We start from the raw sequence: 25,315 nt of genomic DNA, 5'->3' as shown, positions 1-25,315 counted from the left end.
TTGTCTTTATAGAACCGATACCGACCCTCTTCTTGTAGTGTCGACTCAGCCTTAAATAGGCTCAGCGATGGAGAGACAAACATGGCCAGGTGTGCGTGGTTCTGGCCACGCTTAGGAGATGCCCCCCGACGCCACGAGGGGCTACACCGGGACTCTTTGGCTTTGTTGTGTGTATGTATATAGTCAGCTTATATAAACAATAGAATTCAATATTACAACTCCTACTGGATATCCCTTTTTCTTTTCAATAGAAATACATTGGACGGAACCCTGTTGGCTACGTACGGTACGAAAGAAGTTCAACGTACATGCATACGAACATTGATCTCACAGTGGTATTCGAGCACGCGTATAATACGCGTGCGCGTGCACGGTAAAGCCACGCGCACACGTGCAGTGTCCATTTGAGACGGGCAGGCTTAACTGTAGGAATACTGATTTCGTGCAGGTTGTGTGTGTGTGTCCATCTGTGTGTATCTCTGTGTATCTCTGTGTGTCCGTCTGTGTGTATCTCTGTGTGTATCTCTGTGTGTATCTCTGTGTGTATCTCTGTGTGTATCTCTGTGTGTCCGTCTGTGTGTATCTCTGTGTGTATCTCTATGTGTCCGTCTGTGTGTATCTCTGTGTGTATCTCTGTACATTCTCCAACACTGGCGGGGTGGGTCGACGAAATACGGGGCGATCGGAGCCCAAGCGATACAAGTGGCCAAAGCAGAAAAGTGGAACGCGCGCACCACAGCGCGCACCACAGCGTGCACGTACCCACACCACTCGCACGCGTACCAGCACAGCACTGACGCAACCCACATCACGCGCACAGCACATGCGCGCGCGCGCACGCACCCACGCATGCATTTATATACACAAAGGGCTGATTACTAATACACAAATACAATAAAACCTGTCATCGCGCGGGTCAGAGCGCAGTACTCACGCAGGCGCCGCGGGACTCGCGTACTCGCACGCGCATTTAGACACGCGGTCTTAACGGCGTATTTACATGAAAACAATCGTGCTGCTAACGCGCAGGTCGCGTGCACGTGGGCAACGCTGAGCGTGCTGCCTGCGAAGAGGCGACGGGGCGCACGCCCCGTACTGTTCACGCACTCGCTCGCGTCCAACAGGACTCACTGCGCACACGTGAGCCGCATGACTCGCCCACGCACACGCGCAGCTAACACCCACACTCGGCCCGCAGGTCTCACGCACACTCGGGGGGGGGGGGGGCTTGCGCGCACTCACGCACAAACTCCCGGCCTGTTTGCGGCTCTGACCGCTGGGACTCAATCGCTCCGGGCCAGGGCCTCCATGTGGCCCTGGGGCGCTGTGGCCGCAAAGCGCCAAGAATGTGGGCAGGCAGGCAGCCCTCTCCTGCCGCGCTGATAGGGGCGGCGCGCTCAAGGAAAAAAAAACAACGCAAGACCCAGCGCGTTTGCGTTGAATCGCGCAGAGTGATGCCGTGTAGCTCCGTGTACCTGGTGCGGTGTGCGGTACACACATCGCCACCACGGAAGGCAAAGGCGGACGGGCGTGGTGCTGTGCCGACTTTCATCGGTGCCGCTGCTCGCTAACAGCACTTGGCCCCAGCAGTCTGTTACAGGCTAGACGGGGGATCTTTGTCTTTGTGTGTCAGCGGTAGTGCAGGGGAGCGGTAGTGCAGTGGTTACAGCGCTGCTCTCTGCTGCGTGCCCGGCGAGCCGAGTTCGACTCCCGCTGACGGCGAATATTTGAACCGAACAGGGGCCTCCCCTAGCCTCCCCCCACCCAGGTCGACTCAGCCTGGAGTGGTGCTTATAAATTACCACTGGGGAGACAAAGGCGGCCGGGCGTGGTGTTAGTATCCACACCACCCCCTCGTTCTTCGCCTTCCCGGCCTTCATAAACGCTCGATAGGGGCACTTGCCCCAACAGTCTATCCAAGGCTACATGGGGGATCTCTGTTTTTGTTATACACAAGTGTGCACATAAACGCGTGTTATGTACACTCGTGTATATATGTATGTGTCGAAATTTATTATATAAATACGCGACGTATATGCAGAATAGAGTATGTGTAAATGTATATTATGTCTGTGCGTACCATATATGCAAGAGACATATGCACTAACATATACATGTAATGCAAATGTAATTGAGTAATGTGTACATCCATGTACTGTGGAGTTTATATTGCATTTATGCAATTGTGTTATATATAAACGCGCAATGGAATGTGTAGTGTGCATTATGTAACTGTGCAGCCCTGCTCTTACCATGCATGTGAGATTCTGTGTCACTGTGTGTCATATACATGTGTTTTATATAGACTATGTGAGTAATGTGTGTGTATCTGCATGACGTGTAATGTACCTGTTATGTGTATATACTGTATATGTTTGTATCCATATGAAATACGAGACATATCTACGTAACATCATACATGCATACAGCACTTACAAAACGTAAAATACAAATGCACGCTGCCTACGTATGGTGCGAAAGAAGTTAAACGTACATACAATGTGCCGAACATAATATACAACATCTATATACACACACACATATACATTTACGCTTGTAAAATACTGTATAGTGTTGTATGCACTGCACAATACATATGTGTATGCAGGATACGTTGTGATAATTATACTAATTCCAAAGGTGATACGCAAATTCTGAAATACCTAAGTGGTTGAATGTGTATATATGTACGGGGGGCAGAAGCACAGCGAATAGCGCGCTGGGCTACAAACCCGGCAACCCGGGTTCGATTCCCGCTCACGGCCAACACCATCGGTTCTGGGCCTCCCCTAGGTCGACTCAGCCTCAAGTGAGTACCCGGTGCGATGTGTGAATATTGTCACTAGGGAGACAAAGGCGGCCTGGGGCGAAGTGCTGGCCACCCACCCCCTCGTGTCCCGTACCGGTCTTCATAGGTGCTCGCTAATAGCTCTTGCCCCAACAGTCTGCAGAGGCTATACGGGGAAATGTGTCATGCATTGTATGTATACCTATATCATGCATATCACATGTGCGCAGCATGAACGGTAAATGTGGAGTATTTATACAATATACTTACGTATGTAAATGTGTCATTTTACATTAACAAGATTACACGTTATGCCTGCATTCTCTAATCCTGCGTGTGATATCGCCTCCGTCTCCCCAGTGAGTAGCGATGTTTACGCACCAGGTACTCATTTAAGGCCGAGTCGACCTGGGGAAGACCCATATAAACAGACACACGCACACACATATGTATGCGCATGCGTATGCATTAGGTAAATGCTACGTAATGGTATCTGCTATATTGTATATCCACATGTTACTCAATGCGCAGGTTAGCATTTCACCGTGTGCATTCAGACATGTCCAAATACCAGTAGCATCCGTGTCGACAAACGGCTTGGAATCCATCTCTGTACACACGCGGTGACCTTTATGTAGATAGATATATAAATCCAGATGAGAGCCACAATTGAGACATCGTCTTATCATCGTCATCATCTCGAGCCATGATCAATCCACTGTTGGACGACGGCCTCCCAAAGCCGTCGCAATCTCCGACAGACCTGCGATCCATTGATCAATTCCCCCCCACCCCCACGCCACCCCTACCACCCCATAGCGCCTGGCTGCACACGAGCTGACGATGGTGGTGATTATGACGATGGCGATTCCATAAGCTTGCTTCAACACAGAACACAGCACGGCAATATCGACGGAATGCGTGGTGGGTTCAATGCAATATATTGCACGATGAAGACGAACACAAATCAAGAAGGAATTAAGTCTTAGATGGAATCCAATGTCATATTGAGATATTTAAAAAAAAGAGTTTAAGTCCCCGTTTTGTCAGCTGGACTTCATTTGAATACCCGTCTTCATTTCAAATTGTATTTAATTGTCTGTATTCTTCCGTATGCTAACTTCGCACTGACCAATGTGGTGAAGTATGGTCAAATAAGGAGGCCACTCATCCAGCGGTGGATCGCGAAAGCATTGTCTGTGGGCACGCGCATGGACAAAGCTCACGCGCGTCCGCACGTCCTGGCAAACCCAGCAGGGGTTTGATTTATTGATGAGGCTTGACTGCTGATGAGAGCCCAATGATCAAAACCTGGTCCAGAGTTTGCTTGATGGAGCAAGTGGCTGCGGGATATTATCAGTCTGGATATACAATAGACCAAGGGACGGTAACATTGGCGCCGCGGTGGCTGAGAGATGTTAACTACCTCGCCTGGTATACAGGAGGTCGTGGGTTCGATCCCGACCCTGACGCCTGCTGCTGCTGTATGTTTGGTCGCGTGGATTTTTCTCCGGGTCTTCCGCTTTTTCACCCCACATTTAAAAACACGCGTTTAGAGTATTTGTCTGCTATACATTTCTCCGTGATAAGCCACTCTGTTGAGCTATCATTTGTGGCCAGGTTGCATCTGAAGAATTTATATATATATCTCAGTGGGCCTTACCTTATAAAATAAAAAGAGTATTTCTATATATTAAAAACAAATCTGTTGTTATGTTGTATGCGTAGAGTGGATTAAAACGCCTAGAAATAGAAACCGGAAATTATTTTTCAGTTGTGAAAAAAGCAGCAGAATAGATATTGTGTCAGCGTGCAAAACGCATGTCTCGGGTCGAATGGAATTGTTGCTTTAAAAGTGCCATCGGTCATAATTATTTTTTTCTATTTACGGAAAATGTTCTTCCCCGTGGTTATTGTGTAAACACGGCGGAGTACATCAACCAAACGTTCACACAAACACACGAACGTGCCACTAATTTGCCCACTTTGATGACAAAGATCCACCGTATAGCCTGAACAGACTGTTGGGGCAAGTGTTTGGTAGTGGGCACCTATGAATGCCGGCACGGCACACGAGGGGGTAGGTGGCCAGCACCACGCCCGGCCGCCTTTGTCTCCCTAGTGGCGATGTTTACACACCGCGCCAGGTACGCATTTGAGGCCGAGTCGACCTAGGGGAGGCCCAGGACCGGTGCAGATAATCGTCACTGGTGGTGGCCGTGAGTGGGATTCGAACCCCGGGTTCGCCAGGTTCGTAGCGCGGCGTAGCGCTAACCGTTACACTATCGATCATTGATGACACGCAGATTGACACACACACGCACGTCATTTACACACACACGCACGCCAAGTTACACACAGACGCACACGCGCGCGCACGCACACACAAACAACAACAACAACGGGCGGTTAAACGAGGCGGCGTGGCAAATGTAAGCGGATCGATAACAGACCAGTAACGAGTCGAAATATTGTTACGTAGATAATAATGACAGTCGCAGTCAATACTTTCTGGAGATAAATGCCAATGTCGCGGTCTGTTCGTCACGACGAGACGGCTTGCGTATACCGTACGGCATATATTCAACGGGGTATACATTGACAGTCTATATTATGATATTGACAGTCTATATATACACGGCATATATGTGTATACTGACATCATGTTGACATTCTATGGTATACCCCGTTGAATATATACCGTACGCCATACAGTCTGTGATGTGCAGTCATGGTACTACGAACTCTTTAAAATGTTAGATAAATATTTTTACACTGTTGGTTTCATCCAGCAGTGGGTCGACAAAGGGCTGTATATATGTATGTACATATAAGCCGACATCTGTAGCCTACACATATATAGATCGAATACTGCTTATTCTTCTCCATCATCATCATCAATAATAATAATAATGAAGAATAGTAACTATTGATGCTATTTATGGCATGTTTAAATACTGTATCGACAAATAGCATGTTTTAATAGGGAGCACAGGTATATAATCACAATAATTTAAGAAATAATGCAATGTATACATGAACATCGATACGCACAGCGCATTGACTCATTCCGCAAAATGCTGTGTATATATGCGATGCGCACATTCGAAAATAAATAGCGTTTATAATCGCATATACGCATTCCAAGTCGCTAGTGTGGGTCAAATGGGTCAAGATCATAGCTTGCTGGCTTTATGATGATGATGATGATATGCGGACTCGGTGATACATTAATATAATAAAAACATATGAAGGCTCGAGACCATCACATATACAATGTTTCTTTCACCTCCAGATCGGCTAACATTGCACTGGGAAACACGTGTACACACAACGTCTGTGGATAACGCAGACGCGATCTGACAAAACAGAGCATGTCACGACAGTTCGACTTGGAGTGATCATTCTGCAGATGCGATTTGAAAGTCATACAGATTATCCGAACTCGATATATACAGTATATATATTTACATGACTTAGAAAGTCATTCTCGTCGTCTAAGAGTCGCGCGTGGGATAACAGTACTTGGTACGCGCAAAAAATTCGTGGAGGTATCAGATACATCGAGCCGTGCACGAACATTCAGTACACATACCCTTAACAGAATATTGGGTGCAAGTGCTGTTGGAGAGCACCTATGAATGCCGGCCACGGCACCACGCCCGCCTGGCCGCCTTTGTCTTCCGAGTGGCGATGTTTACACACCGCACCAGGTACTCATTTGATGCTGAGTCGACCTAGGGGATGCCCCGGACCGGTTCAGATAATAATCGTCACTGGCGTTGGTGGCCGTGAGCGGGAATCGAACTCGGTTCCGTCGGGTTTGTAGCGCAGTGCGCAAAGCGCTACACTACCGCTCCCCACACATAGAAAAAAAAACAAAATTCCCCTTGTAGCCTCAACAGACTGTTGGGGCAAGCGCTGTTAGCGAGTACCTATGAAGGCCGGCACGGCACACTAGGGGGTGGGTGGTCACTGGTGTTGGCCGTGAGCGGGAATCGAACTCGAGGTCGCCAGGTTCGTAGTGCAGCGCGCTAACCGCTACACTACCGCTCCCCACACGCACACACATCTAGATATACACACACAGGGCAATAACAACCCCTTTACACATTCATCATTGACACGGCGCCTGACGTTTCGGGCCACGCATCCGTTTTTTTGCACGCAATACATTCCACTGATTAAAAAGGACAAAAGCTTTCGCGTTGCGTAAGTTGAGTGCAGCAAACCCGATGCCGTCTCTCACGGTCACACGGGGGTCTGGGAGCGCGGAGGAACGCGCGCGCCACGCCGTGCGACTGCACCGGGTAGCGCACAACTCGCGCGCGTAGAACGTATGTCGAAGATACCACACTCCACACACACCACACACTCCACCACACACACACTCCACACACTCCACCACACACACACTCCACACACTCCACACACACCACACACTCCACCACACACTCCACACACTCCACACACTCCACCACACACACACACTCCACACACACCACACACTCCACCACACACACACACACTCCACACACTCCACACACACCACACACTCCACCACACACACACACACGAGTGAGTGTGGTGGTGCGTTGTGTGTGCGCCAACTCCTCTTAGGTCGACTCGGCCTCAAATTAGTACCTGCTGCGATGTGTAAATGTCGCCACTCGGGAGACAAAGGCGGCCGGGCGTGGTGCTGACCACCACCCCCCCTCGTGTGCCCTGCCGCTGTTCATAGGTGCTCGCTAACAGCACTGGCCCCCCAAAGTCTCAAAGTCTGTTAAAGCCTATCTATACGGGGGATATTTGTCTTTTTTTACGCAACATTATCACGCCTCTGCTATCCCCCCAACACCTTTAAATCGCTCACTCAATTGCATGCATTAATTTATTCGCGTGTTCTTCTATGGCATGCAAGCGTGCATCCTGCGTGCGCGTGCCTCGTATACACACACACACATACCATACACACACACACCACACACACGACACACACCACACAAACCACGCACCACACACACACACACACCACACACACCACAAACACACCACACACACACGCACCACACACACCACACACACACACCACACACACGACACACACCACGTGTACTACTGTATTAGAGCCGGCCACTAATGGTAGGGCAAATGCCCACTTAACCTCGACATCAGCGCCGGTAAGTTTGCGACTTAAAAAATCTCAACGATGCAAGATGAACTTGCAGCAGCAGCAGCAGTTGGCAGCACCGCAGCATCCTTTCGCAAGCCACGAACGCCCAACTATCGTCCATTCACAACCTTCGTTCCTCGCTTTCGTTCTCCGAACGACGACTACGACGACAAAGAGAAACACACACGCCGGCTTGCACGAGTCGCTTGCTCACCTGTGCACGGCGGCAGGCCAAGCCGCACTCGCCGTGTTTGAGTCCGGGGGGGGGGGGGGTTTGCAGCGCTTCGAAGCGAGCGAGGGGGGTGGGTAGAGATGCGAGCGTGCAAGCTCAGAGGCACCACCACCAACCACCACGACCACCACCACGCGTATACACGGAGATCGAGAGCGCACCAAGAGAGCGAGCGAGCTGAATGTGACAGCGGCTCGGGGAGACGCGGAGAAGAAAGAGAGTGAGGAGGAGCGTGTGTGTGTGTGGACGGGGAGTGTTGTGTGAGCGAGAATGCGGGGAGAGCGAGAGAGCGAGAGAGCGAGTTGATGATGGGAGGCTGGAGAGACATATATGCCTCCTTATGTGTGCGTCTGGGCTGGGTCTCACAAGTCAGCCACCTCCTCCCACCCACCCCTCCCCTCCCTCTTCCCTCCCCCCTCTCTCTCCCCCCTCCTCGCTCTCTCTCTCTCACTCTGCTCCCCTCCACGCACACCACCCCACCACCACCACCACCACACGCGGGCGAGCACACCGCCTGCTCAGAGCGTCGCTCGCTCGCTCGCTCTCCCTCCCTCTTCTCTCCTTCCCTTCCGGGGTGATCTCCCCGCTCCACTGCGCTGTCAATCAGAGCCGAGGGTCTCCTCGACGCAGAACAATTGCGTTGATGCACAGAGCTACCACTGTGTGTATGTACCTCTACACACAGCTGCCTGTGTGTGTATGTGTGTATGTACCTACACACACAGCTGCCTGTGTGTGTGTGTGTACCTACACACACATAGCTGTCAGTGTGTGTGTGTATGTACCTACACACACAGAGCTGTCAGTGTGTGTGTGTATGTACCTACACACAGAGCTGTCAATGTGTGTGTATGTACCTACACAAACAGCTGTCAGTGTGTATGTATGTATCTACACACAGAGAGCTGTCAGTTTGTGTGTGTATGTACCTACACACAGAGCTGTGTGTGTAGGTACATACACACACAGCTACCAGTGAGTGTGTGTATGTACCCACACAGAGCTGTTAGTGTGTGTATATGTACCTACACACAGAGTTGTCAGTGTGTGTGTATGTACCTAAACACACAGCTCTGTGTGTATGTACCTATACACACAGAGCTGTGTGTGTATGTGTGTATGTACCTACACACACAGAGTTGTCATTGTGTGTGTGTATGTACCTACACACAGAGTTGTCAGTGTGTGTATGTATTTATACACACAGCTCTGTGTGTATGTACCTATACACACAGAGCTGTGTGTGTATGTACGTATCTATACACACAGAGCTGTGTGTGTATGTATGTACGTACCTATACACACAGAGCTGTGTGTATGTATGTACGTACCTATACACACAGAGCTGTGTGTGTATGTACCTATACACACAGAGCTGTGTGTGTATGTATGTACGTACCTATACACACAGAGCTGTGTGTATGTATGTACTTACCTATATACACAGAGCTGTGTGTGTATGTATGTACGTACCTATACACACAGAGCTGTGTGTGTATGTATGTACGTACCTATACACACAGAGCTGTGTGTGTATGTACCTATACACACAGAGCTGTGTGTGTATGTATGTACGTACCTATACACACAGAGCTGTGTGTATGTATGTACTTACCTATACACACAGAGCTGTGTGTGTATGTATGTACGTACCTATACACACAGAGCTGTGTGTGTATGTATGTACGTACCTATACACCCAGAGCTGTGTGTATGTATGTACTTACCTATACACACAGAGCTGTGTGTGTATGTACCTATACACACAGAGCTGTGTGTGTATGTATGTACGTACCTATACACACAGAGCTGTGTGTGTATGTATGCGCAAACCCGGAGACCCGAGTTCGATTCCCGCTCATGGTCAACATCAGTGATGATTATCTGAACCGGTCCCGGGCCTCCCCTCGGACAACTTAGTACCCGGTGCGGCGTGAAAAAAACCCCATCACCACTGGGGAAACAAAGGCGGCCGGGCGGGATGCTGTGCCGTGCCGGCCTTCATGGGTGCTCGCAAACAGCACTTGTTCCAACAGTCTGTTAAGGTTTATTCACCCTCGCATACGCATATTTATATATGGGTCTTGATAACTTGGTATTTCGTATGCTTGATGCCAATAATTATATGCGCATATATGCTGTTAATTTTGTACGTTTGCCCACTGACAAAGAAATGATCAGTCTATAATTTTAATGGTAGGTTTATTTGAACAGTGAGAGACAGAATAACAACAAAACAATCCAGAAAAACGCATGTCAAAAATGTTATACATTTATTTGCATTTTAATGAGGGAAATAAGTATTTGACCCCCTCTCAATCAGAAAGATTTCTGGCTCCCAGGTGTCGTTTATACAGGTAACGAGATGAGATTAGGAGCAGACTCTTAAAGGGAGTGCTCCTAATCTCAGCTTACCTGTATAAAAGACACCTGTCCACAGAAGCAATCAATCAATCAGATTCCAAACTCTCCACCATGGCCAAGACCAAAGAGCTCTCTAAGGATGTCAAGGACAAGATTGTAGACCTACACAAGGCTGGAATGGTCTACAAGACCATTGTCAAGCAGCTTGGTGAGAAGGTGACAACAGTTTGTGCGATTATTCGCAAATGGAAGAAACACAAAAGAACTGTCAATTTCCCTCGGCCTGAGGCTCCATGCAAGATCTCACTTCGTGGAGTTGCAATGATCATGAGAACGGCGAGGAATTAGCCCAGAACTACACGGGAGGATCTTATCAATTATCTCAAGGCAGCTGGGACCATAGTCACCAAGAAAACAATTGGCAACACACTACGCCGTGAAGGACTGAAATCCTGCAGCGCCCGCAAGGTCCCCCTGCTCAAGAAAGCACATATACATGCCCGTCTGAAGTTTGCCAATGAACATCTGAATGATTCAGAGGACAACTGGGTGAAAGTGTTGTGGTCAGATGAGACCAAAATGGAGCTCTTTGGCATCAACTCAACTCGCCGTGTTTGGAGGAGGAGGAATGCTGCCTATGACCCCAAGAACACCATCCCCACCGTCAAACATGGAGGTGGAAACATTATGCTTTGGGGGTGTTTTTCTGCTAAGGGGACAGGACAACTTCACCGCATCAAAGGGACGATGGACGGGGCCATGTACCGTCAAACCTTGAGTAAGAACCTCCTTCCCTCAGCTAGGGCATTGAAAATGGGTCGTGGATGGGTATTCGAGCATGACAATGACCCAAAACACACGGCCTAGGCAACAAAGGAGTGGATCAAGAAGAAGCACATTTAGGTCCTGGAGTGGCCTAGCCAGTCTCGAGACCTTAATCCCATAGAACATCTGTGGAGGGAGCTGAAGGTTCGAGTTGCCAAACGTCAGCCTCGAAATCTTAATGACTTGGAGAAGATTTGCAAAGAGGAGTGGGACAAAATCCCTCCTGAGATGTGTGCAAACCTGGTGGCCAACTACAAGAAACGTCTGACCTCTGTGATTGCCAACAAGGGTTTTGCCAGCAAGTACTAAGTCATGTTTTGCAGAGGGGTCAAATACTTATTTCCCTCATTAAAATGCAAATCAATTTATAACATTTTTGACATGCGTTTTTCTGGATTTTGTTGTCGTTATTCTGTCTCTCACTGTTCAAATAAACCTACCATTAAAATTATAGACTGATCATTTCTTTGTCAGTGGGCAAACGTATAAAATCAGCAGGGGATCCAATACTTGTTTCCCTCACTGTACGTAACAATTCGTTAAAACACAAAATATGAACCGGGGGATGACGTGTGCAAATTCTGCCATAATAATTTTGATAATTATTCTGTGTTCTAAGAAATTGCCGTTTATGTTCGCGTTCGAAGAGAGATAAGAGGTGTATGATATAATACAGAGGACCTGCTTTATTTATCTATCTTGTAAATTCAGTCTATGATAGGGCATTTCAGTGATATTATTAAGAACATTTGGAGAGTAAAATTTTTTTTATTTAAAGCTTTCGTGACTGCAGGGATTCATATTCTTGGTTCTTTCGGTAAAGTCACGTAGAAGGGAAACAATAAAATAATAAAAATTTAAAACAATAAAATTCTCACGACGTTTCGACTGCAACACAAGCAATCATCAAAAGAACCAAGAATATTTAGAGAGTATGTTTGTGGTTAACATTACCGGACTAATGCATACGGTATCATCCTAAAACTTGCCATTTAATTAAAATATACCCTTCATACACCAATATATATTTATACATCGTGCAGATAACATTCACACTATGGGCTTTGCAGTATTTAATATTTCGCAAATGTGAAATGCACGTCCAATAAACACACCGATAACAATGAACACGCAGATACACATATGAATACACAATCACGTGGTCTTTTATAAATTGTAAAAATAAAACTCAGTACAATATTGCCAACCTAAAATCTATATGAGATCATCATACAATATCAATGCTCCTGACATATGTTAAACATTTATAAAGTGGAACCGGATAGGAATACAAAGACAAATATACCTGCAAAGATACTTTCATATACACGTACATACAAAGCCACCCCGTATAGCCTTTAAGGGAGTCTTGGGAAAAGTGCTGTCAGCGAGAACCTTTAAAAGGCCGGCACGGTGCACGAGGGGGTGCGTAAACCAACAACCACGCCCGGCCGCCTTTGTCTCCCCAATGCTGATGCTTACAAAACCGTTACCCGATAACTAATTCTGGGCTGAGCCGACCTCGGGGCGACTGAGAAACCGGTTCAAATATTCGCCACTGCTCAAGATTGTGAGCGGGAATCGAACTAGGGTGGCCTGGTTCGTAGCGCAATACGCTAACCACCGCTGCACTCTATCGATCCCCACCAACATACGCAAACCACGCACACACACGAACACGCATGCACAGACACAATAATACGTAACCATACGTAAGCAGCGACATACATACGGACAGGCGTACAGAATCATAACGCACTCGACAATTGCGCTGCACGTGTATTGCCCTACAACACAGAGGCCAGTGTTGTAGCGAGCATGAGAATCAAATGTTCCCCCTCCCTGACACGTGTAATAAACACATGTCAGCTATTCAGCCCTTGAGATGTCCGAACGCTGTTGTCACGCATGGCTCTGGGACTCTCGGTGGATGAAAGGGATCGGGACGGACCGATCCATTCTGCGCGATAACCCCAGGCCACGAGTCAGTTCGAGAGATCTCCGCTCGGCATACCGCGTGGTCGCCTGGGAAGGCGTCTTCTTGCCAGCAACGCACGGCAGTCGCCATTGCTCCCACGTACTGTATTATTAACACATCCCGTTGTGAACCATAGGACACTATAATTCACATAAATAATATACCAACGCAGCACATAGATACGTAACAAACAGAGCCAAAATAACATCGGCATATTCGTGAATATCACTGTGGCTATAAAATCAAGCCAAATTAATATATGATATGCGACGTTTCGAGTAATGAATATTTTCTTCATAGCACATGAATACATAGGCTGGAGTGGGTCGTGAGGATTGGAGACTGACTGCACACACACACAGATAAATGCGCGCTCGTGACCGACGGGAAATACGGCTATACTATGTTGTTTATATACGTTAGACTTCAGTCAATCCACTGCTGGATTAAACCTCTTCCTTCCCTTCATTACGCCATGTCGACGTTAGGGTAACGTTGTTTGGCCATAATTCACCGCCCTGGCCAATGCCGGGCCCATCGGTGGAAGTAGAGACTGTGAGAGCGTTTGCCAGACGTCAACCACCACTCCGAAGCCCGCTTCATGTCGTGAGCCCTGGCCCAGAATTAAACTGTGTCGGGTAAGGCGAGTTCGTATCGCGGTGTGGGTAACCAGCCGAACCACCGCAAATCCCACCCCCCTACCCCCCGATTGTGACGACTCGACTTGAACGCGTCACGAACGCGTCACGAAAGCGTGATCACGTGTGAATTGCGTGCCGGGTACGTACGAGGTTGGTACGTAGTAGACGTGTTCCACGTGCGTGTGTGTGTGTCTGTCATGGTGTGCTCGCTCACAGCACTTGCCACCAAAGTCCGTGAAGGCTGTATGCGGGGATTCTTTGTCTTGTGTAGTGGGGAGCGGTGGTGCAGCGGATAGCGCGCTGCGCGATGAACCCGGCGACTCCAGCTCGATTCCCTCTCACGGCCAACACCGTTGGCGATTATATGAACCGGTCATAGGGCCTCCTCTAGGTCGCCTCAGCCTCAAGTGCAGTACCTGGTGCGGTGCGTAGTAAACATCGCCACTGGGGAGACAAAGGCGGCCGCGAGTGGTGCCGGTCACCCATCCCCTCGTGTGCCCGTTCCTGCTTTCATCGGTGCTTCTGCTCCCTAACAGCACTTGCCCCAGCAGCCTGTTGAAGGCTATACGGGGCATCTACGTCTTTGTAGCGTTTGCTGCTGCTGCTGCGTATTGAGTTGTATTCATGAACAGCGATGCATCCGTTATAGTAAGACTCTTCGCTTCATCACGGTCACACGTTTAAATGAATAGCCCACGTGTTTATTGAGCAGTCGGGAGTATTCGATACAGCTGAAATAAATAAGCAAGTGATCAGCCGGTAAATATATAAATATTGCCACACGTTCTATCCAACCTCACCAAATTGGCCACCAAATTATCGACAAACTCCACGCACTACCCTAATGTCCATCGTCAACCGCGGCATTTTAACTCGCACCCTCGCGATGCGTCGCCTAAGCCTCGCTGACGTTTCGGGCAAACCTATTTAATATATATACTGTAGCGTTACAAGGCAGCGTTGACGCAGATTGTGGTGTTTTTCAATATAATGTCTACGTTGTTCCTGTAAAAAAACCGAAGCTAGTGTCAACACAGTCCGTTGTGGCTTCTTATTAGTATAATTCTCTTCGGAGTTTATGGGTGGTGGGGGGGGGCGCGGCGGAACACAGACACAAAACGCGCAGCATAGCTTCGCAAACACCGATTCGCTCCATCTCTGTGAATGAGAATAAACCTCGCGCAATTCATTGCAAGAATTCTCCCAATTTCTAGTAAATCCCCGTCATTGCGTTTGCGGTCTGCGACGCGCCGCGGCCCCGCATCTCTGCCTCCTCAATGACCGCAACGTCGTCAAGCTCTGCGGAACGTCCTTATCGTTCGTTCGATCCTTCGTTCGTTCGTTTTCCCAATGAAAATGGTGACTCGCACGATGCTCTCCGGGACCCACTGCGCCGCATATAATCGCGAGGGCTCCCAAGCGGATGCGCTGTCGCCCAGCGAAAGCGTCGTGCTTGTTGGTGTCCGTGAATGTGTGCGCCGGATTAATGTTGCCTCTCGTTGTAACAACCCACACGCGGGTGCACACCGTACACACACACGGGCACACCATACACACACGCGGGCACACACACACACCACACGTACACACATGGACACACATACACAAACGGACACACGTACACACACTCGGGTGCACACCACACACACACCACACACACGGGCACACCACACTCACACACACACGGGCACACCACACACACACACGGGAACACCACACACACACGGGCACACCACACACACGCACGGCCTGGCAAGCGCGATCGTCGTTTAAATGAGCGCCGTGTCAACAGAACCAGGGTCCGCGCGAAGGTAAGTTGTGTGTGAAGACACAATTGTGTGTACGTGCGTGTGTACGCGTGTGTGTGTGTGTGTGCGTGTGTACGCGTGTGTGTGTATGTGCGCATGTGTGAGGAGCGGTGGCGCAGCGGTTAGCGCACTGCGGCTACGAAGCCGGCGACCGCTCACGGTATAACATCGATGACGATAATCTAAACCGCTCCTGGGCCTCCCCTAGGTCGACTCAGCCTTAAATGAGTAGCTGGTGCGATGTGTAAACATCGCCACTTAAACTGGGGAGACAAAGGCGGCCGGGCGTGGTGTGCTGGCCATCCCCCCCCATCCCCCCCTCGTGTGCCGCGCCCCCCTCCCCCTCAGAGGTGCTACACGCATTTGCCTCAGCACTCTGTTAAATGCTATACGGGCACTCTTTGTATGTACGTGTGTGGAGCGGTGGCGCAGTGGTTGGCGCACACCGCTCCGACCCCGACCACCCAAGTTCGACTCTCGGACACGGCTAACGTGGGTGGGCGAGTGATATGTGAATCAGTCATGGGCTTCTGTCAGATCGAATCAGACTTAAACTGGTGCGCACACATCAGCACGGGGGGAGACAAAGGCGGACGGGCGTGGTGCACGCTCTCTTAGTCTGTGCTTGCTCACAGCCCTTGCCCGCTGCTGTCTGTGCAAGGCTAGGGGAGAAGTGGCGGGGGGGGGGGGGAGTCTTTATCTTTGTCTCTATGTTAGGTGGTGCGGGTTGCACGCATGAATCTGCCGATGTGTGATGGATTAGTTCGCTTGATGCGTGCAAGTGCGCGTGTCTGTATCACTGCGTGTATGTGTGCGTATGGATGTTCTGCGTATCGTGTGAGTAGAATACGTCTGTAGGCATGTGTGCATTATTTCAAGTGTTAATCATCACTATTACTAGGCATGTACGACACAATTGTTACATGTAAACACGCGTGGGTGTGTACAGCATGTGTGTAATTATACAGTATATGTGTACCAGTGTGTTGGTAAGATATGCGTATATATGTATACAGTACACACTTTTACAATGTATGCAAATGTGTTCAATTGTATATCGTAAGGATATGTATAATTGTATATGTGGTTGTGTATATCTGCGTCTATCTATAGGAATATAATCTTATTCATGTACACTGTGTGTTTGTAGATGATTGATATGTGTGGAGGTGTCCATTCTATGAATGGGGAGCGGTAGTGTAGCGGTTAGCGCTACGCTGCGAACCCGAAGACCCGAGTTCGATTCCCGTTCACGGCCACCAGCACCAGTGATGATTATCTGAACCGGTCGTGGGCCTCCTCTAGGTCGACTCAGCCTCAAATTAGTCCCTAGTTGCGGTGTGTAGTAAACATCGCCACAACGGAGGCAAAAGCGGCCGGGCGTGGTGCTGGCCACCCACCCCTTCGTGTGCCGTTCTGGCCTTCATAGGTAGTACTCGCTAACAGCACTTGTCCTTACAGTCTGTTAATTCTATACTGGGGACCTTTGCCTTTGTTGTAGGAGTGCAGTTCGTGACGATTCTCGTGTTGGTGATGATAATAGTTATAGTGATGATGCTGCTGATGATGATTTAGCCTGAAATAGAGGCTGGCATATAGATTGGTATGTACATGCTGGTATAGAGGCTGCTATTGACTGGTACATAGCCTGGTATATATAGAGGATATAGGGCACTGGTGAATAGACGCTGGTAGATAGAGGCTGGTGTATAGCGGCAACAAGAGTAGAATAGAGGCTGGCATACATAGCCCGTTATAAAGTGGCTGGTATCGACGCTGGTGGATAGAGCCTAGTATATCGCCTGTTACATAGAGCCCAGCATATCGCCCGTTACACAGGGACTGGTGGCAACAGAGAGCAGGGCTGGCGGATGGCGTGGAGGCTGGCTGCCTGTGCCGGCCTTGCACGCTCACAGAGGCTGCTCGCTTGCTGCGTCGGCGAACGCTGCACGGAGCGCACACCCCGGCGCGGCACGCTTTAGCGCGCCAAAGCGTGCCGCGCGCTAAAGCGTGCCACGCGATTGTCCCTCGCGGTCTCGCCGCCGCCTCCTCGTCGTCGTCTTAAGCCACCGCGCGGTGTTTGCCGAGCGGCCCCAACAAAGCGCTCACGAACGCGCGCGGGGGATTAGCCTCAACAACTCGTTCGCGCGCTCCGCATTGTGTCTTTTGGTGGATGGGGTGGGGGGGGGGGTTGAAGTGCTTTGAATATTTTTTTAAGAAAAAAACCCCGCACAACCGGCACGCGTTAAAATAAATGAAATAAAATAAAACGGCGTTCGCGCCGCCGCCGCCGCCGCTCGAACTCCGACTGGGCCGCTCGCGTCTCAGGACGCCGATGCCATCGAGCAGAGCAAAGGGGGGCCAGAAAGCGCCGCGCGCATTTCACGCAGTCCCCCGATGTGTAGAGTCACGTATGAGGGCATCGTCGTGCGCGGTGCGATTTGGCACTGCGCCACGTGCGCACCGCTGTGGCGTGGATGCGCGGGGAAGCGGTAGCGTAGTGGTCTGCGCATCTTCGCTCGCGAAGAATCTCCTGCGACCCGAGTTCGATTCCCGACTCGACATCGGCAGCGAGCGATGGGTATACTGGGAGTCGCCTCTTCAGAAAACCCGCAGTGCCCAGCGTGGTGAAGTATGGTCTAATAACCCCGCCACCCCATGGACCGACACGGCGTGGTTGAGCCCCTAATCCAGCAGTGGACTGACAAAGGGCAATACAGTATACAATGTGGATGGATGTGCTGCAGTATACACCACACTGAGCGGATGTTATAGTCTATATTACGTCAAGCTATGATGCACCCGACCATGCAATTATAAACTGTGCTACATTATTAGGACATCTATGATAAGAACAGGAATAACTATGGAATGTATGTGTTCGTGTAATTACGTGTAACATGCACCGTCAATTTAAGCTTTGGTGAAGGAGCATTGCCTGAAACGTCTACTGTTGGATGACGTCCTTCCAGCGCCGTGCCCATCGTTATTGTCGCCGCAACGCATCTCCAAATGGTGCGCATAGATTGATGCCATTGACAAAGAAAGGAGGAAGGCCCAAAGCTGGTGCTCAGTGTCAATAAATGTATACCAACCTGGTCATCAAAGACAAAGCTCCCCCGTGTAGCCTGTAACAGACTGTTGGGGCAAGTGCCGTTAGCGAGCACCTATGAAGGCCGGCACGGCGCACGAGGGGGTGGGTGGCCGGCACCACGCCCGACCGCCTTTGTCTCCATCGTAGCGATATTTACACATCGCACCAAGTACCCATTTGATGCTGAGTCGACCTACGGGAGGCACAGGACCCTTTCATCTAATCGTTATCACTCGTGTTGGCCGTGAGCAGGAATCGAACGCTGACTGCAAGGGTTTGTAGTGCAGCGCGCTAACCGCTGCACTACCGCTCCCCACAAATCTGGACATACCCACACAAACACACACAACAGATGACAGTATAAGACGTACCCAAAATATTTTTGCTTGAAAATACTAGAAGTCAAAATGTGTCTTGTTATTGTACAGAGAGTGCGGTTTAAATTGCCTACAAATATTGATATCCGAACCGATACAGATTGATCGATTAATACGTAACCCGGCAGATAAAAAAAAAACATATCTAGATAAAAGTTGGAGAGACACATTATTTTCTATACCTAGATAAACACTTGGACAGATAAATGAACAGAGATCTCCATAAACAGTTGGACGGATTAATGAATATATATGGAGATAAACAGTTCGACAGATAAACAAAAAAAGGCTAAACGCAGGCACGTACGAACGAAGGGGCTCATCCCATTAATGCATTAATACCGCTTTGCCCTTAGTCTCGTCTCTCTAACGCCACCGTGGCGGGCTTAGGCCGGACACAACTCGAGTCTAAACCCCCCGTAACGCGTGGCTCACCCCCCCCCACCACCACCGCTCCCATTCATTGTGGCTGATCTAAGCCGCGGGGCTGCGAAGAGGCCAACTGCATTCGCCGAGTGTGGATTCCCCCCTCCCCTCCCCTCCTCCTTAATGTCATGGAAATCTCTCACTGGGGGCACCCCCACCCCACCCTGACCGCCTCTCCTCACGGGTCGCACGTGAGTCGCCAGGTGCCATCTGACGGCGCCACGTGCCACTGCAGGGCCCGCTGGCCCTCTCGTCCGCTATTGTCCTCCTCCTCCCCCACCAAGCCACCAAGCCACGCAACACAAAAAAAGACGCACGCGCGCGCGCACAATGGCTGGGCATTGAACGAGGAGGCTCCCCCTTTAAGTCGAGCGCGCGCAACACGAGACGACTACGCCGCCGCTGTCGCAGACAGATTTGTGTGTGTGTGTGCGCGTGTTAAAAAGAAGAAAATGTTATTAAAGGAATAAACTAGCATTAATAATGCAATTGTGCTGGGCCAATCCGCCGCCTTAACTCATAGCGCGAGCGCGCCCCGCGCATGCGTAATCTGTTTGTATTTCTCGGGGCTTTTTTTATGTTTGTTTAAGACGCGGAATAACAGCAGCACGAACAGCAGCAGCATCAGGGATGCGTCACACAGCCGCTCTGTGTTTGTGCTACTTATATGATAGATGGTTGTCGGTGGAACGGTGGCGCTGTGGTTAGCGCATTGCGCTTACAGCCATCAGGCAACCCGCTGAGTAGCGGAGTGGTAAGTTTAACTCGTAGGCTTTCGCGACCAGTATCATCCATGGATACAAGTTTTTTGGGGTTAGATCGCGTAAATATATAAACGCGTCGTTAAATCCGCCGCAACCCGACACAGCCAATTAGTAACGTTTGTCACGTAAATAGAGCATGCCAATTCGTTACTAGTACAGCAACACCGGTGTGTTGGAGAGTGAACCCACAAACAAGCGGAGTGGTATCTGAACCGATCAGAGAGTACCGCTCCCCCATCACAAACCCGCATTGACCAGCGTGGTGAAGTATGGTCACTCCATCCTCCTCCCCTCCCTCCTGCCCCCCTCGCTCCGCGGCGCCCCATGACCAACGGGGCATGGGGAGAAAGGCCTTCATCCAGCAGTGGATTGACAAGACGATGTCGGTGATTGTGTCATCGTTAGGCGTTCGTGTTATTGTGCGGCATGCCGACGTGACGCCGTTCTCTGTTGTGGGCGCGCTGTGCGCCCGCGTGTTTGCGCGCAGCCCGCAATGCGATAGCCCCACCACGTGTGCGTTAAAGGCGTAAACACAAACAAATAACGCTCGCGCAATGTGCCAAAACAAATTACGCAAAGAGACGAGGCTAAGGTTATACAACAACAGCAATAATAACAATAATAATAATGAATAAATAGGTCTCAATTTTCAAATCCGGCCGTTGTATCCGCGCGCATTTCCCGTCAATTGCACCGCAGGGTCAATTACAAACCATCCATCTAACGCGACGCGCGGTTACCAACTGCCGCATTCGTCTCACCGAGGCACAAGCTGCCAACAGCAACCTCCTCTCGCGATGGTTTCGAGCGGGATGATGTCCGCGTGCGTTTCTCTGCCTGCCTGCCTGCCCTCGTCCTCCCTCCCGGCAGCTCTTCCTCCCTCCCGTCTTCCCTTCTCCCCTCGTCTCTCCGCCGTTCCTCTCTCAGCTTTGCTCTCGGAGGGGAGTGTGCGGAGAGTGTTTGACTCCCCCCTCCCTCCCACCACCACCACCTCAACATCTCCCTCTCTCTCCGGAAACAGCGCACGGCTCGCACGCGTGCGGCCACAGCCCGACTCGACGTCATGTCATTTAGTGTCGTTCGATGTTGTTGTTTATCTGAATCTTTGTTACCTAGTTGTGTGTGTGTCGTACACGCGTGCGCACGTGTAATCGTCATCACCGTCATCGTCATCGCATCCGAAACATCGCCTATTGTCTTACCCATTGTTTGATTAAAGTATTGTAATGTCAAACCTGACCTGAACCCCATAGTTCTGGGATGATGATCGTCGTTTGACTTCCCAACACACAAGACAAAGCTCTCCCCGTATTGCCTTTTACAGATCGTTGGGGCAAGTGCTATGAAGGTCGGAACGACACACAAGCGGGTGGGTGGATAGCACCACGCCCGGCCGCCTTTGTCTCCCCAGTTGTGATTCTAACACATGGCACCAGGTACTAACTTGAGACTGAGTCGACCTAGGCGAGGCCCAGGACCGGCACTGGTGTAGATCAGGAATCGAACTTGGGTGGCCGGGTGCATAGCGCAGCGCGCTAACCCCCCCCGCCCACACACACACAAAGTCACTCCCACATATTAACACTTAAATACATTCACACATTTGAATACACACAGAAACAATACACAGGCACACATACATACAGACATATATAAACACATGCAAACACTATTTGTCCTCTCCCCCCCCCCCAACAACCATTAGGTTACTATATCTCATACCAATTTAACACTGTCAATATAAACACACATGTATACGCACACGCTATCTCAGATCTTAAATTACAGACACATCACGCTCAAGTGCGTATTTAATATCGCAGTGAATTGCTTCGGCACTGCGTCACATTTACGTTTTGCACGGGAGGAGCGGTGGCGCATCGGTTAGCGCACTGCGCTGTGGACTCTGAGTTCGATTCCGGACCACGGCTAACATCGGTGGAGAGTGAAGTCTGAAGTTTACACGTGCACCCGACCCTACCCGCAACCCAGTGCCGGATTAAGCAAGTACGGGGCCTGTAGCATATGCTATAAAGGGGCCCTAAATAGATTTGAAGCTTTCGTGACTGCAATGATCCATACTCTTTGGTTCTATTCGGTAAAGTCACGTAGGTAAAAAATAAAATAACAAAAATCACGACGTTTCGGCCACAACACAAGTGGCCTTCATCAGGTGAAGGGACCGTGCTGTCATGAGGACACCAACGCCAGCGTCGTGATTTTTGTTATTTAATTTTTTACCTACGTGACTTTACCGAACTGAACCAAGGAGTATAGGCCCTAAATACATGAATAAACCCCACAGAAATATTAAAACACGCATTTTTGTACTTGCATAGTAAAGTTATTGCATGTTTTCATTTGCTATACGGCCAGATAATACAACAAATCGCTAACCTTAAACACAGTTCTACATAAAAGTTGAAGGCGGTATAGTACTATAGTAATAGAGCAAGTGCAGAATCACTGAACCGGAATTGATAGCTTGAAAGCATTTTGCGCGAGGCCCTTGAAAGTGCGGGGCCCGTAGCTACTACATTTGTAGTAGTAGTAGCTACTACATATGTAGTAGCAGTAGCTACTACATTTGTAGCTACTTTTGCTACGAGGATAATCCGGCACTGCCCCAACCGAGCCGCACTGAACCAGCACGGTGGAGTATGATGGAACATTCCCCCCTAACGGCCGACGCGGCCTGATGGCAAAAAAAAAATGCGCCTTCATCCAGCAGTGGAGTGGCACGCATTGTATATGACTTGCCCTCTCCCCTTGTTGTTAAGAGACCAGCAGCTTGCGAGAGGAGGATGGAGGGAAGGTCTCTGGAGAGCGTGGAGGGACGAGCGGTAGCGGGCAAAGTTAAATAAAAAATAACGGGGCTGTCGCTGTCCGTATGGAGAGCGGGCTATGGTACAGCTAAAGCTGGGAGCGGTGTGTGTGTGTGCTGTGTGTGCACTGAGTTTGAGTTGTGTGTGTGTGTGTGCTGTGTGTGCACTGAGTTTGTGTGTGTGTGCTGTGCGTGCACAGAGTGTGTGCTGTGTTTGTTGTGTATGCTGTGTGTGTGCTGTGTGCGCTGTGTTTGCTGTGCATGCTGTGTGTGTGCTGTGTGTTTGCCGTGTACGCTGTGTGCTGTGGGTATTCAAGAGTGTGTGAGCTGTGTGTGTGGTGTGTGCTGTGTGCGTATGCTGTGTGTGTGTGCTGTGTGCTTGTGCTGTGTGTGTGTGTTGTATGTGTGTTGTATGTGTGTTGTATGCGTGTGCTGTGTGTATGTGCTGTGTGCTGTGTGTGCTATGAAGGGCCGGCCTCAATATTAACTCTGCCATTGAAAGGCGACCTGTCACTTTGATTGAACCTGGGCAAGGCGGCGTTGTGTGTACCCTCGAGATAAGATACAGGCTCTGATTTGCGCCTCTTCATATGTATATATATGGTAGCCTATATGCATACGCAGGAGTGGTAGAGCTTTATAGTGGTGGCCTATATACAAACACGGGGAGGAGCTTTGGGTCAGTGGTTAGAGGATTGCGCTGTGAATCAGGCTACCTGGGTTCCATTTCCTGCCATGTGTTGTACGTATGTTGAACTTCATTCGTACCGTACGTAGCCAAGCGTGCTATAACGGGCGTGTCACGTGACATTTGAATCTGTCTCTCTCCTCCCTTCCTCTCCCCACCTGCCGCTCTTCACCAACCCGCACTGACCGGCGTGGTGAAGTATGGTCAAACAAACCGATAAGGTGTGTGGGGAGGCCTTCGTCCAGCGGTGGATTGAAAATGGCTATGAATTATTATTAAAACTATATACAAATATATACAAAGACAACGATTCCTCCCGTATAGCCTTCACATACCTCCAAATACACAACAGGCATCAGGGTCGGGATCGACCCCACGACCTCCTGTACACCAGGCGAGGTAGTTAACATCTCCAAGCCACCGTGGCACCGTGCACACGAACAATGGGACACATTTACAATATTAAAAAAACAAGTATCATCGTATCGACTGTTTCTTCCCGCTATCCTCTGTCCAATTAAGTTTACGTGGGTATAAAAGGGACATCTATTCCTGACGTCACACCGCCAAATCCTTCCACTTTCACCTACAAGGGGGCAGTCTCCAGCGCCCATGTCAATGCTTGGGGGCCGTCCATAAATGACGTCACGCGATTTTTGACGATTTTTGACCCCCGTCCTCGTCACACATCGTCACAAATATCTGACCCCCCCCCCAGGTGCGTGACGTCATTTATGGACGGCCCCTTGTACGGTCCTTGTGGCATTGCCCTGCACGTCTTTTTTATCGGTACCACCTAGGATGGCGAAGGCTAACAATGATTTCCTTCTCGCCCATTGCCCCCTAGAGTAGAGCAAAGCGTGGATAGCAAGGCGCTGGTTGGTGGTCGCAGCTGATGAGAAAGTCTGGGCAATCAATGAAGGGACACCGCAATACGTTTGATAGCGAATTTCGCTTTGGTATACAACAAAAAAACCCCCACCGTATTATCCGACTATCAACCATCTACTACTACTCTGTGTAATGTGAGAACAAGTCAGACATGTGTGAGATACACACAAAGTGAATACGTTAAGCGTTCTACCCATGGGGGATACCCTGGACACTACCCATGGCGGACACTGCCCATTGTAAATACTACCCGTGGTGGACATTGTCCATGGTAAATACTACCCGTGGTGGACACTGCGCATGGTAAATACAACCCGTGGTGGACACTGTCCATGGTGAATACAACCCATAGTGGACACTGCCCATGGTAAATACTACCCGTGGTGGACACTGCCCATGGTAAATACAACCCGTGGTGGACACTGTCCATGGTGAATACAAC

At 49.7% G+C, this 25,315-nt stretch overlaps 1 protein-coding gene across 2 annotated transcripts in view; it reads right to left on the bottom strand.

Moving 5' to 3' along the window:
* The window catches only part of GATA2 (GATA binding protein 2), a 53,547-nt gene extending 32,199 nt beyond the window's left edge, over window positions 1-21,348 (bottom strand). Inside the window, exon 1 of one of the 2 annotated variants that reach the window (XM_076072045.1) lies at window positions 21,232-21,348. The gene's annotated coding sequence lies outside the window, so the exon portion shown is untranslated. Of the gene's footprint in view, window positions 1-8,175; window positions 8,534-21,231 lie in introns of those variants that run through there. The other variant, XM_076072044.1, reaches the window with a different exon arrangement.
* Window positions 21,349-25,315: the final 3,967 nt, after the last annotated feature.

Source organism: Petromyzon marinus, chromosome 36 (genome assembly GCF_048934315.1).
Source record: "Petromyzon marinus isolate PM22_M1 ecotype Great Lakes invasive population chromosome 36, UKy_Petmar_22M1.pri1.0, whole genome shotgun sequence".
Taxonomy (NCBI): Eukaryota; Metazoa; Chordata; class Hyperoartia; order Petromyzontiformes; family Petromyzontidae; genus Petromyzon; species Petromyzon marinus.
Note: the sequence above shows the minus strand (reverse complement) of the source record. Positions and strands in the feature narration are given on the sequence as shown.